The following is a 13,522-nucleotide window of genomic DNA, read 5'->3' as shown; positions in this document are numbered from 1 at the left end:
TACATGATTAGGAAATAATAAGAAAATTAATTGAATCAAGATATCTCCAAAACCTGAGGAAAATCAGAAGTGTGTGGCATATTTCTCAATAATCAAATACAGTTTGTAAAATCATATTCGTCAGATTGTTTCAACATCATATAGTATTATGTTGAGAGTAAAATATTCTCAGAATTTCTTACTTTTTGAGTCTTTCAGAATTCTTACATATCTACCTAGTTGTAATGGTCTTCTACCTAATTCCCCATAAATATTATAGTACTTAATTTCACATGCAATTGTTGCTTACAATTTAAGTTTAAAGACATAGTTCCAAAAATTCTCCCTTATGAAACCCCAAAACTTCTGCAGCATAAACAAATAAAACAAAAAACAGATGTATCGAGCAAAGTTAATGCTACCTACAAAATTCAGTTGCAGTGTTCTTACTTTCGCTATCAGCAAATTAAGTACGATAAAAGCTGCAATGATTCGACGTTGAACACAAATAGTTATAAAAATCAACATGTTCTAAATTTAACATATCTATTCCATAACTTCATTTGGTCTGACAAAACTAGATATTATAAGAAATACATCACTTTTATTGTTTCTCTGTTAACGCTGAACCCTTACTTTATGCGTTCTATATGTAGATTATCCCGCAGTTTTTAAAGTTCCTCAATAGTCTCCGAAACAGAACTACATCACTTCGAGAAAACAAAAAACAGTTCCTCGACAAACATAACTAATTCACCAGTACAGTGTAATTACATTTCTACATCCTCTATAAAAAAAATAAAGACAATAGCATCCAGGAGGGAAGTAAGTCTCTCAAATGAATATTAATACTCTTAATATTTTCTGTCTCACTCCAGATTTAAAATATACATACATTGAAAAATCATTTTATATTAAAATTATCGAAATCCTTTCAATGTATATCAAATCAACGAAGCTATCGTGACATTCCTGATCTAAAATATGTGTAAGATTATTGCTTATCAATATTGAATTGGTTGGAAGCAGTAATTCGACGGTCGTCTGCGAGCGGGATGTTGTGATTACTAGGATGCCTGTTGGATATAGTCCGTAAAAGGGTCAATAAAGCAGTAATAAAATCACAGTTTCAAAACTACGCTCATTTGAAATATCAAATTAAGGTTAGGATTTTACTGCTAACGCCTTTTTGTTGTAATATTTTGTTGTGTTCGAAAAAAATTAACTCGTCCCCTATAATATACCTACATTTCTAATTACAAAGTCAAATCATAAGGACCGCAGCAACACATACTTACCATCCTAAAACTGCAAACATTTTTTCAATAATAATAATAATAATAATAATAATAATAATAATATCACAATGACACAAGTCAATTAAAGTCAGGAAAAACAATAAGAAAATACTAATGTGTACGATCTTTTCCTTGGAGTTAATATCGTCCTTCCTTCTTCATATTTCCTTTTATTACTATCTTTTTTGTTCATCTGCAAGCATCAGTAGCATCAGTTCTTTGCAAATCATGTAGTTATTTTCTTTATCTTTCTCATTTTCAGCCAGTCATTCTTACATTAATAATCGACCATTCACGTAATTTAAAAAAATTAAAAAAGAAATAAAATAAAATATAAAAAAAAACCGTTGGCGTATTTTCGTTCAGTTAAGTACAATGCCTAAGAGGTCTCTCCTGATCTTCTTTTTCAGGTATATGATGCGTGGCATGAATAGCGAAATAAAGCGTGTTTAAATCTTCCATGTCTATCATGTGCGGCACGAAGACGGTACTAAAGCGTGACTCGGTTTTCCAGGTATATCAATTTGGGCACGACGAAGGAACTAAATTGTGGCTCAGTCTTCCAGGTCTCTGATATGTGGCACGAAAAGGGCACTTAAGCGTGACTCGGTTTTCCAGGTATGTGATCTTTGGCACGAAGAAGGAAGTAAAGCGTAACTTTGCATTACAGTCAGATGCTAGCTGAATGCCAAAAATAGATCTTATGGCATAGTAATTAAAGAGCATTTGAATTTTCATCCATCAGTGTCCAGTCTATTCTTCTTAGACGTAATGTTTGATCAACAATTCTCATTCGATGTGGACAGGTAAATTACTTTAACAGTAAGTGGTCAACCCTTGCAAAATCAGAAAATAGTATGACATCTGAATGTACTATGTTAGTTTATCATTATAAATTTTATTAGTTATGATAACATTAAAACTGATGCTGATACATACATACATACATACATACATACATACATACATACGTACATACATACATACATAAAATTACACTGTGGACGCTACCCACTAAAAAAAAAGCGAAATAACCGGGATGTTTTCAAGAGTATTTGTGAGATGGTTAAAGGTATACCTTTGTAATAATCAAAATGCAATAACTTGAGAGGACTTTGCCTCCTGGGCCCCCACAATCCCTTTCATCCCACAGGCCCCTTCTCTACTTCTTTTCATCCCCTCCCCTCTACGAGAATTTATGTAAGGTCTATAATACAAGGTAATTAGTGAACTTTACTGGATTTTATTGAATTCATCCAGATTATATTGAAAAACCTTAAAATCTGTAACATCAAGGTATAAGGATAGTAAAAGCATAATGTGTAGAACTAATTGAGTACCTTGCTTATATATTAGTCATAATGGAGTACCATGCATATATAATAGTCATAATGGAGTACGTTGCGCATATATTAATCATAATGGAGTATCGTGCGTATATATTAATCATAATGGAATATCATGAGTTTATATTAGTCATAATGGAGTACCATGCGTAAATATTAGTCATAATGGAATACCAGGCGTTTATATTAGTCGTAATGGAGTACCTTGCGTATATATTAGTCATAATGGAGTTCCATGCCTATGTATTAGTTATAATGGAGTTCTATGGGCATATATTGGTACGTATTTAGGCTCGAATAAACAGTAACACAGAAAGAGTGAAACAACAAGCTTTTTAAAATTTAACAAATAATTTATTTTCCTGCAAAAATTCTGTAAAAATGAAAAAAGGGGAAGAACTTACGGTTTCAAGAATCAAATCCAAAAATAATCTAAGAATAATCCACGAATTAAATTGCAAAAGTCCTAGTAATAAATGTTCTAATAATGTCAAGTTCGAATCCTGATAGAAAATCCAAGGTGGATGAAGATGACGTATGCTGTAGTCAGTACTGTACTTACCTACAGTTCCTTGTAGAAATACAAATAATGGCACTCCGGTATTGGAAATCCAAATTAAATTTGCAAGCAATGTCTTTCCAAAACTTCTATGTGAGCACTCCTCAAAATATTTCCAGAGAATAAAGAATTAATCCTTTTGAAATTCAACTGATCTGAAGAAAATTATAGCTCAAGATCTGGCTGAAACGAAATAACTTGACATCAGTATAAAAAGCCCAAAACTGAGAAATCTCTCTCAAAGCATCTCTATTAAAACAACAAAATGGAAAAACCGTAATTGAGAAATCGAAAGGGGGTCACGTGATCGTGTTTATATCACGTACACCAAAAATGACCCTGACGAAAACCAATCATTTTTACTCCAAGAAATAAAAAATAATTTTTTTTACATCTTAAATGTAATTCCATCATGACCTTGGAAACAACCAATCATTTTGAAACAAAATAGAACTTGTTTATGAAAGTAGCTACAAGTTCTGAAACAAGGTCAGAATTTAGATCAACACATGGTGTTTATAAACTAACAGTCAAGGTCAAACCATTTTCTGAAAAAGTATCATCTCTAGTGAATAAATTTACATTATAATATCATATAATAGAATACAAAATTTAAAACTGACAAGCAATTAAAGTAACATAAATATGAATTAAATCAGATATACATAACAATATAAAGTCAGAATATTCAGAAGTAATGAAGTAATATGTGTATATATTAGTTGTAATGGAGTATCATTGCATATACTAGTCGTAATCGAGTACCATGTGCATGTATTAGCCCTAAAGGGGTACCATGGGTATAGATTAGTCCTAATGGAATACAATGCGTATAGATTAGTCTTAACGGAATACTCTTTTTGTAGATTAGTCATAATGCAGTACCATGTGTATATATTAGCCCTAATGGAGTACAATGCGTATATATTAGTCATATTGGAGTATCATGCATATATATTAGTGTTAAGCATTTCATTTTAGTATATGCTCATTTTTCCCCGTTAACTTTACATTGTCAGAATCATGCAGTTTTATCAATTACATCCTCCTTACTGTACTCTGAATGAAATAAGCATTAAATTCCATAGTTTCTTTTTGATAATTGCAATTGAAAGACTTCATATTTTTCCCACATTATGATCTCTCAAACATTCAATAATAGAAACAGAAACACATTTGCAGATGTCAACACGCTTCTCCCTAGCTTCTTCAATCCCATGTTTTTCATGTGGAATTGTCACATATAAATCCAGTCCATAATCACGAAATTTCGTAGAATCGAAAAAATACCAAAATCTATTCATTCCATATCAAATGGAAAAGTTGTTGCAATGCACATTTATTCACAACATGACTCCAAATTTCAATTTTAACTAGACACGCCATTTTCTTTCGAAAGTTATGTCGAGCGCGCGACTAAGTTCAAATTTATCTCGGCGGATTTATGTGCGCAGTAATAATAATGTTGTTGTGTAATGATGAATCTGTACTTGTGTATTTAGTTTGGAATCCGGCATACATTCATTTACGTTGTTACTTGTAGTGTATTTTGCTTATATAATTAAGCCTTAGGTAGAATTAACAAAATGAGCATATAATAAAAAGGTTACTGCATTTGTATGGGAAACTATAACTCGTTTTGTCAGATGGATATACTTCACTCCCAATGTCGTGCAGTATTCCATCCAAAAAACTCGTTCATATTTTCCCATACAAATGCAGTAACCTATAAATACTGGTGCACATATTTGTCTCACTCGGTGTATAATTATTGGTTCTACACAAAATGTTTCAATTTAGAACATTTTTTGAAAGTTCTAAAATTGTGTAATTTGCTCCTTTCATTTATTTCATAGATTAAAAAAGTTTAAATACACCATAACATAACAGAAGCATTAAAATATATTACATTTAAAGAATATATAAGTAAAATGGAAACAGTGCTTTTTTAAGTGGTTGTTTCCGGACCTACCCTCTCCAACCCATCATGTGATGTCCAACACGATTCCATTTTTCCACTTTCTAAGGATATAGAAACAAAAAGTTATTTGAAATAATCACTATATTTTGAAAGACAACTCGTGAATATGAAACTAATTTTCCAGAACCAGTCATATATGAAGACATAATTTTGGTCCTCATATTTGCGAATGCTATGTAAGGCTTATTATTTTAAATGAAACGGTTTAAAGTAGTTTTTTTAAACAAATTTTTTATTATATAATATTTCCCTGAGTTATATCCCTCTTTGAACGTGTCGGAATTGCATCAATATTGATCGTGTTAATTATTGAAATATTCGCTAGACAAATCATCTCATTTTGGCAGGGTTACGAAGCGTAGATTTCCTAATAAAAATACAATAAAACGTTGAATTAGATAAGAATGGAGTCATTGGGTGACTATACAAAGTCAGAGAAGCGTATAAACTAATATACGGACAAAATATAATGTTCGCTTATAATAGGCCAAGATTTTGCACTAAATGCCTGCACTGGGGACACTATACCCTCAGATGTAGATTCAAACCAAGATGTAAGTACTGCGGAGGTCCACACAAAAGAGAATGCCAAACAACTAAACAAAACTGTGCTAACTGTAAAGAAAACCATTAACCTAGATCGGCAGAATGCAGATTTGCAATAAAAGAGAAACAAATAGTGAACTTAATGAACGCAAAACACATCACCTACCATTCTGCCAAAAACATTATCTGTAAAAACAAACCCAACACACCAAAATCTACCTCTGAAACAATCAATGAGCACCAAAACTCTCCACGCAGAATCAGAAGGGAAAACATTGCACCACAAAACATACCCTCGAATCAGGAAACAAAAGAACCAAAACTACAACCCACATTGTAACAAACCAAGACCACCCTGATAACACTCCAGATACAAACAAAACTGTCACCCCAAACATCCCCGAAACTAACACACACCCCAACACAGAATTAATACAGGAAGTAATGAACCTAACAACAGGAACCCTAATACAAGATCTCAATAGCATAATGAGAACCCTCAAAACCATTTTCACCATACTAGCTGACTGGATCACAAGACTAACAGATAAAGACAACGTCAAAAATGAATAGTACCAAAAATAATAAAATCACCATCTGGCAATGGAACTGCAGAGGAATCTTTAGAAACCTATCAGAACTGCAGAACAAACTGAATAATACGGCCGTAAAACCAGACGTAATCTGCCTACAGGAAACCCTCATAACACAAGAACACAAACCCCTGCCCAAACTACAAGGCTATACACAGGGAAACTTTAAAGACAGACCCATGTGGCAGAAAGGGGGTGGATACACTAATCTACTATGAAATAAAAGAAGTACCCCCTAACCTAAACATCAATAATAGCATCGAAATAATGTCAGTAATGATAAATATAGAAACCACAAACATTCAAATAATAAATGCATACGACTCAGGGGGTACCTTCTGCCCTACCAACCTAATCTCACTAAAGGCAATCACTAATAACAACAACACCAATCTAATTATATGTGGCGACTTCAACGCACACAGTGAATTATGGGGAGGTAAAAAGAAAGATCAAAGAGGGAAAATGGTTGAAAAATGGATAACTGAGAACAATCTGGTCATCTTAAATGACGGGTCGAACACTAGATTAAATCCTGAGGATAGCACTCTCTCAGCCATAGACCTAACCATCACTACCCCAAAAGTAGCTCAAATCACAAATTGGTGGGTGGATCAAGAAGATACGTTAGGAAGTGACCATTTCCCCATCACAATCAATATTCAAACAAAAACTCAACACATTCCAAACGAAACCCCACCTAAATGGAGGTACCAACAGGCAGACTGGGACCAATTCCAATTATTACTAGCTAGAGTAAATCCAGATAACATAGAAAGCCCAAATATTGACATGTATTATGATAACATAACAGACACAATTATAGAGGCAGCTAACCGATGCATCCCAAAGACAACTAATATCCAAAATAAAACCCCTGTACCATGGTGGACTAAACAGTGCACTATAGCACATAAAGACAAAAAAGGGCCTTAAATAAATATAAACGCACCAAAAATTCTGTCTACTTCCAGCAATATAAAGATAAAGAAAAAGCACTGAAACAAACTATAAAAACTGCTAAAATTAATCTATGGCAAACCTTTTGCTCTAAACTGAGTCTAAAATCAAACTCAAAACAAATATGGGACAAGATAAAAACCATAAAAGGGAAAGCAACTACCTCAGCCCCAAAAATTAAAAATGCCATAACAAATAAAGATAAGGCAGACCTCCTAGCGAAGCATTTTTTGAACATGAGTAGCAACAATAATCACACCAGAAACATTCAAGAACACAAAAAACTAATGGAGGAAACCCAACCTCAAATGTTTCAAGACCAAGGAACAAAAGAATCTCACCTAAATAGCGACATCGCAGTACATGAATGGGAGATAGCCCTACGATCCAAAAACGAAACATCCCCTGGTAAGGATCAGTTAGGTTACATTATCTACAAAAAAATACCTATCAATATAACAATAGCCATAATCAAACTCTTTAATAAGATATGGGATAAAGGCCAACTACCCACCAAATGGAAACAGGCCATAGTAATACCAATCCCCAAGCTAGGTAAAGATCCCAACAACATAAATTCGTACCGACCCATCTCCCTTACAAACAATATTTGCAAAATAATGGAGACAATAATCGCAAATAGGTTAAAACACCACCTAGAATCCAATAACCTACTCTCCATAAATCAATGTGGCTTTCGGAACAAACGGTCCACCACTGACCAACTTCTCAGATTGGAAACAGACATCAAACTCGCTTTTAACGCACATAGGAAAACCGATCGCAACCTCATAGCGGTTTTTCTAGACCTAGAAAAAGCGTTCGACCTAGTATGGACCAATGGACTAATGGCCAAATTAAACCAATTTGGAATAACTGGACGCTTGTTCAACTGGATTGGCGATTTCTTCACAGGCCGGAAAATTACCACAAGAATAGGCAACATCCATTCAGAAGAATGTTCGCTTGAAAATGGAACACCGCAAGGTAATGTAATAAGTCCCCTGCTATTTAACCTAATGGTAAACGAGCTTGACCTCAATGCAGCCTCCACAAAAATAAACTTGCCACAATTTGCAGATGATAGTGGCATATGGAGGAATGGAAATCCTGCCAATAACACAGTAGTTAAAGAAATCCAGCAGAGCCTAGACAACATAGGGAGATGGGCGGACAAATGGGGTTTCAAAATATCTCATTAAAAACTGTGGCAATCATATTCACCCCCAAACGAAATAACAACCTAGTCTATCCAAACTTCTATATACAAAATCAATTAATCAAATACGTAACAGTAGTAAAATTCCTAGGAATGTTCTTTGACAACCACCACACATGAAAACAGCACATTGAACAACTCACCCAGAATTGTAACAAAGATCTCTTTTACTCAGGAACATCACAGGGACTGACTGGGGGTCCAACCAGGAAACCCTCCTCACGATATATAAAACCCTAATTAGATCAAAACTGGATTACGGTTGCCAAGCATATAACTCGGCTAAGCAACCTGTACTACAAAAACTTGACACTATCCAGAGAAAAGCCTTACTATTATGCACAGGAACACTATCCTCAACATCATTAGAAGAACTACAAACACTAACAGGAGAACTACCCTTAAAATTACGTAGGCAAGAACTGCTCCTCCGATACTCCATTCGATTAGATACCCACCCAGACAACCATCCCATCAAAATAGCTATAAATAAGTGTAAAGTTGTCTTCAAACCCAAAATCATACACACCACACCAAGTGGCAAAGTAATCCTTGAACTAAGAGAAAAGATACCTCTACTAAAAACAAAACAGGTAACAAATAATACAGACCAGAACAAATCACCATGGGTACAAAAACCACCAAGGATTAACACTGAAGCTACCAAATTAGGCAATAAAGAAGGACAAGAAAACTTACTAAAACCTGTACTGGTAAACGAAATCAACCAAAAATACCCGGACTATGTTAAAATATATACCGATGGATCAAAAACAAACAACCCACCAAGAACAGCAGCAGCAATAGTCATCCCTGAATTCAATATACAAACGGGATCCAGATTACCTGACTATTGCTCCATTTACACCACTGAATTATGGGCTATACTTGAATCACTACAATGGATCAAAGACAACCAAATACCTAAAGCAGTCATTATAAGCGATTCCCTAAGCGTTATCAAATCGATCCAAAATCGCAATACACACTCTAGGGAACAATTCCTCGACAGAGCATGCCAATTAATCGACGATATCACCACAGCACATCAATTAGTCGAGCTCATGTGGATACCGTCGCACATTGGAGTCTCTGGCAACGAAACAGCAGACAAAGTTGCACAAACCAAACTAGGAGATCAAAACTCTATAAAGCTTAACTATAGCTCTACAGAAGCATTAAGCTTCGCACAAACATATATAGACCAAACATGGCAAGATTTTTGGAACTCCTCCACAAAAGGTAAAAAGCACCATGAAACCAAAAAACCGTAGATAGAAACATACAGCTACCTAAGGGCACCTATTTAGAACAGAAAACCATAAACAGGATAATAACTGGAAAAACTAAACTAGCAAGCAGTTTTGGAAGGTTTATAGGGCCCAAACCAGCAACCATTAACTGCTTTAACTGGCAAACCGCCGAAGATCTACACTACGTATTCAATATATGCCCAAAATATCAACCCGCTCGGAAAATATTTATCAAAAACCAAAACGAGATTGGATCACCACACACATACCCAGAATTACTTATGGACTCTAATAAAAATAAACAATCAGCATATAAAAATATAAATAAATTCATAGACTCAGCAGGACTGAGGAACAAAATATAATTACTATCCCCACAAAACCAAAAGACCCAGTAACTAGCTAAATAAATTTAGAAGCCACCACATAAAAGCCCATAACATATCATTCAATTTTATAAAAATATTAATAAATAATTCACTTACGAAGCACCTATCAAAAACTAAGGAAACCGCAAAATCAGATGTCCTAGATGTTTTTAACGAACCGAGTAATCAGCTAGGACTCCGGTCTTAGATGTCCTTAACGAACCGTGTAATCGGCTAGGACTCCGGTCTCTTGCTAAATAAAGTATAAATAACATTCAATCTCTGAAAACATTAACTAATAATTAACTTAAAGAGGCAATATCTAAAACCTTATAAATAACATAACGTAGGAAGCACACCCTAAACACCTCGACTAGTAATATCATAATAACCTTGAAAATCTCTCTTCATACATGATTTCTACTAAGAACCTCTATAAACAGCATAGAACATCCCCCCTTTTTAGAACAATTTGAAGAAGAAAAAAATCGAAAAAAAACCCCAAAACAACAACAACAAAAAAAAAAAACAACAAGAAATCAGCGATATAAAGCAAACAGGACCGTTCCTGAGCTCTCCTTCCCACTAATGACAGCCAACCATTCAACTGTAAGGGACCTTTATGGACCCACAGACTGAGGCCAAACTATCAGGGTTCCTTGAATCCATAAAAGCCTGGGGGAGGTGGCACCATTCCCTTCCCCAGAAACAACTAGCAGGCTGCGGTGCAGTCAGAAAAAAGTGGCACATGCACAATTGTGCGTATGCCACTATAATTAAACTCAACAACAAAAAATGTTCGCTTTTGAATTATGAGGACAATACCGGTTATGTACTAGATACCATCATCAGCAAATAAACTGTACGGCATACTAACTTACAACTATTCGTGCAATCTATGGAATGCATCGCTTGTAGATCAAATTTGAGGTCATAGAAATTATCGGATGCTAATCGAAGAAACTAGAATTTCTTGACCATAATAATAATAACGGGGAATACTTTGGACACATAAGGGACTTATGGGTGCATGGGAGAAGTAACGTTAGGCTGCCATCACACACACACACACACACACACACACACACACACACACACGCTGACCAACACCCACAACTACTCACCAATGTACACTGATACTAAACAGAACACATAATTATTGTGTAAACCTCCTTACTCGCTCCTATTGCTCGTCGAACATTCGGGAACATAACAAAAAATAGTATGGATGAACTTTCTCCAATACTTTACTACAATATGCCGTGTGATTCACTATGGAGGACTTGAAATATGTATTGTATGCCAAACTCAAAAGTATACGCCTACAATATGTACAGGCGGTGGTTTCAATAACAATCGAGGTACGTGTTATTAAAACTCCTATTGACGCAAATTTCCAAAATGTCAAATGAAAGTATCAGAAATCTATCATCATTGGTAAGACGATTCCACAAATGTGTCTCACCTTGTTTCTCACATTCGAGGTCACAAACAATTGTTCTGAGTCATTGTTGTGTGTTCAGAATAGGTTACAAAACAAATACACATTTGTTTGTTTTTTTGAGACTCACGTCGACATGAGACTGAAATATCAACCGTGAGCTTGTTATTTATTCTAGGCACAAGGTTTGGGAATCTGATTTTGTTTCGTTTGAATATGAATCAAGTTTCATACCTTTATTAATAAACGAGATCGAATATTGATAGAATGAAGTAAGTTTCATTCTGTGTTTAGCATATTCTAATAAAAATGTATTTCGCTCCGCACACGTTTCAGACTTTATGGTACTCTTTTAAGCTAAAGTCCACGGAAATAAGCAATATAAGTTTACATTGAGGTCAACGCATAGTTCTTGCCCCTCGAAAATTATTCAGTGCCTCGGTCAATATTGCATGAACCACACTCATCATCTTGGGTAAAATCAATGCATTTTCTTGATTTGATGCAAGCCGCCTTGTCTGTACAGACGAGCACGCAGACCAGAACTGGAAGCATAAACCCAAATAAATTTAGGGCCCGTATAATTTTTCCTTCGAGGCGTGAAAGGCGGTCTTTGGAAAGCTTTGGAATGGAGCCGATGAAGGTTTTATAAGTGTCTATTGAAAGTCAAGATCTGTTTTTAAAAATGCCCCAACAATATCCAACTCTAAATAAATAACTGATTTTGTTTTCTGAATTCATCTTATCGGTTCTAATGTTTATGGCAAGATTTGCCTGTCTATCGAATATTTAATTAGCTGACATATGCAATCTAATCGTACAGAAGCAGAAGGAAGTGTATAAACAAAGCATGTATAAACAGGATGAAGATTATCAAGATTCTGAACTAATAAGCAAATATATTGTACATATTCGTACATATCACATGTGTTTATAGATATAACAGTGTACATGTTCATGTAAGTAGTAAGGTGGGATACATTAGCGTCAATGGGAATTAGCATTATAGAGACCCCTGGGACAGATTAGCGTCAAGGGAAATTTAACATGGAGAAAAATCGTGGGACAGATTAGCGTCAAGGGAAATTAACATGGAGAAAAATCGTGGGACTGTTGAGCGTCAAGGGGAATTGAACATGGGAATAGAGTGTGGGTCTATCTAGGAACTAGGGGAATTTAACATATGGAAATTGAACATGGTGGGTCTGTATAGCGTCAAGGGGAATTGAACATGGTGGGATTGTCTAGGGACAATGATGGTAGAGGGTCAAACACAACAGAGACAGAAACATACATACACTAGTACAAGCGTGAGATTTATATATAAAGCATTACCAAGACCTGAAATCTTGCTGGGGTGTTCAAAAATTTGCATAATTGTAATGATGCTATAAATAGCTATAATCAAGGAAATGCTCAACGACAAAATGGATGTGACTAAAAGTAACGCTAAAATGACGAAATTGTCCCAGAATTTAAAGGAAAATAAACATATCCCCGAAAATTAAGTTACAATGGTTTAGACTAAAATGGATAAAATTAGTAACTACTTACAATATCAACTTCTGTGATGATCGTGGATAAATACCTATGTATCTATAATCAGCTGAAATTCCTATGAAATCCCACTATCTATTTATAGCTCCAACTTGTGGGTTTTTCCATTGGAAAATCCCACTATCTTTTTATAGCCTCAGCTTGAGTGACGTTCCTGTTTATGAATTCTAGTATATATGTATAGCTACAAAATGTGGAAATCCCCAAGTCGATATTTATAGTCTCAAAATTTCCAGCGTCAGTGACGTCACTGTACTGAACACTAGGGGATAAATGGCAACAGTGTTGCAAGTGGCTGACCTGAATACGCGCTACTGTAGGTAAGTAGGTAGAGTGCATCTGATAGGGATAAAGTGAGTTTTATAGGGACAAACAGAGACCAATACACACACACACACACACACACACACACACACACACAC

Source organism: Sinohyriopsis cumingii, chromosome 1, assembly GCF_028554795.1.
Source record: "Sinohyriopsis cumingii isolate HCF-2022 chromosome 1, ASM2855479v2, whole genome shotgun sequence".
Lineage (NCBI taxonomy): Eukaryota > Metazoa > Mollusca > Bivalvia > Unionida > Unionidae > Sinohyriopsis > Sinohyriopsis cumingii.
The sequence above is the reverse complement of the archived record's forward strand: the minus strand, read 5'-3'. Positions refer to the sequence as shown.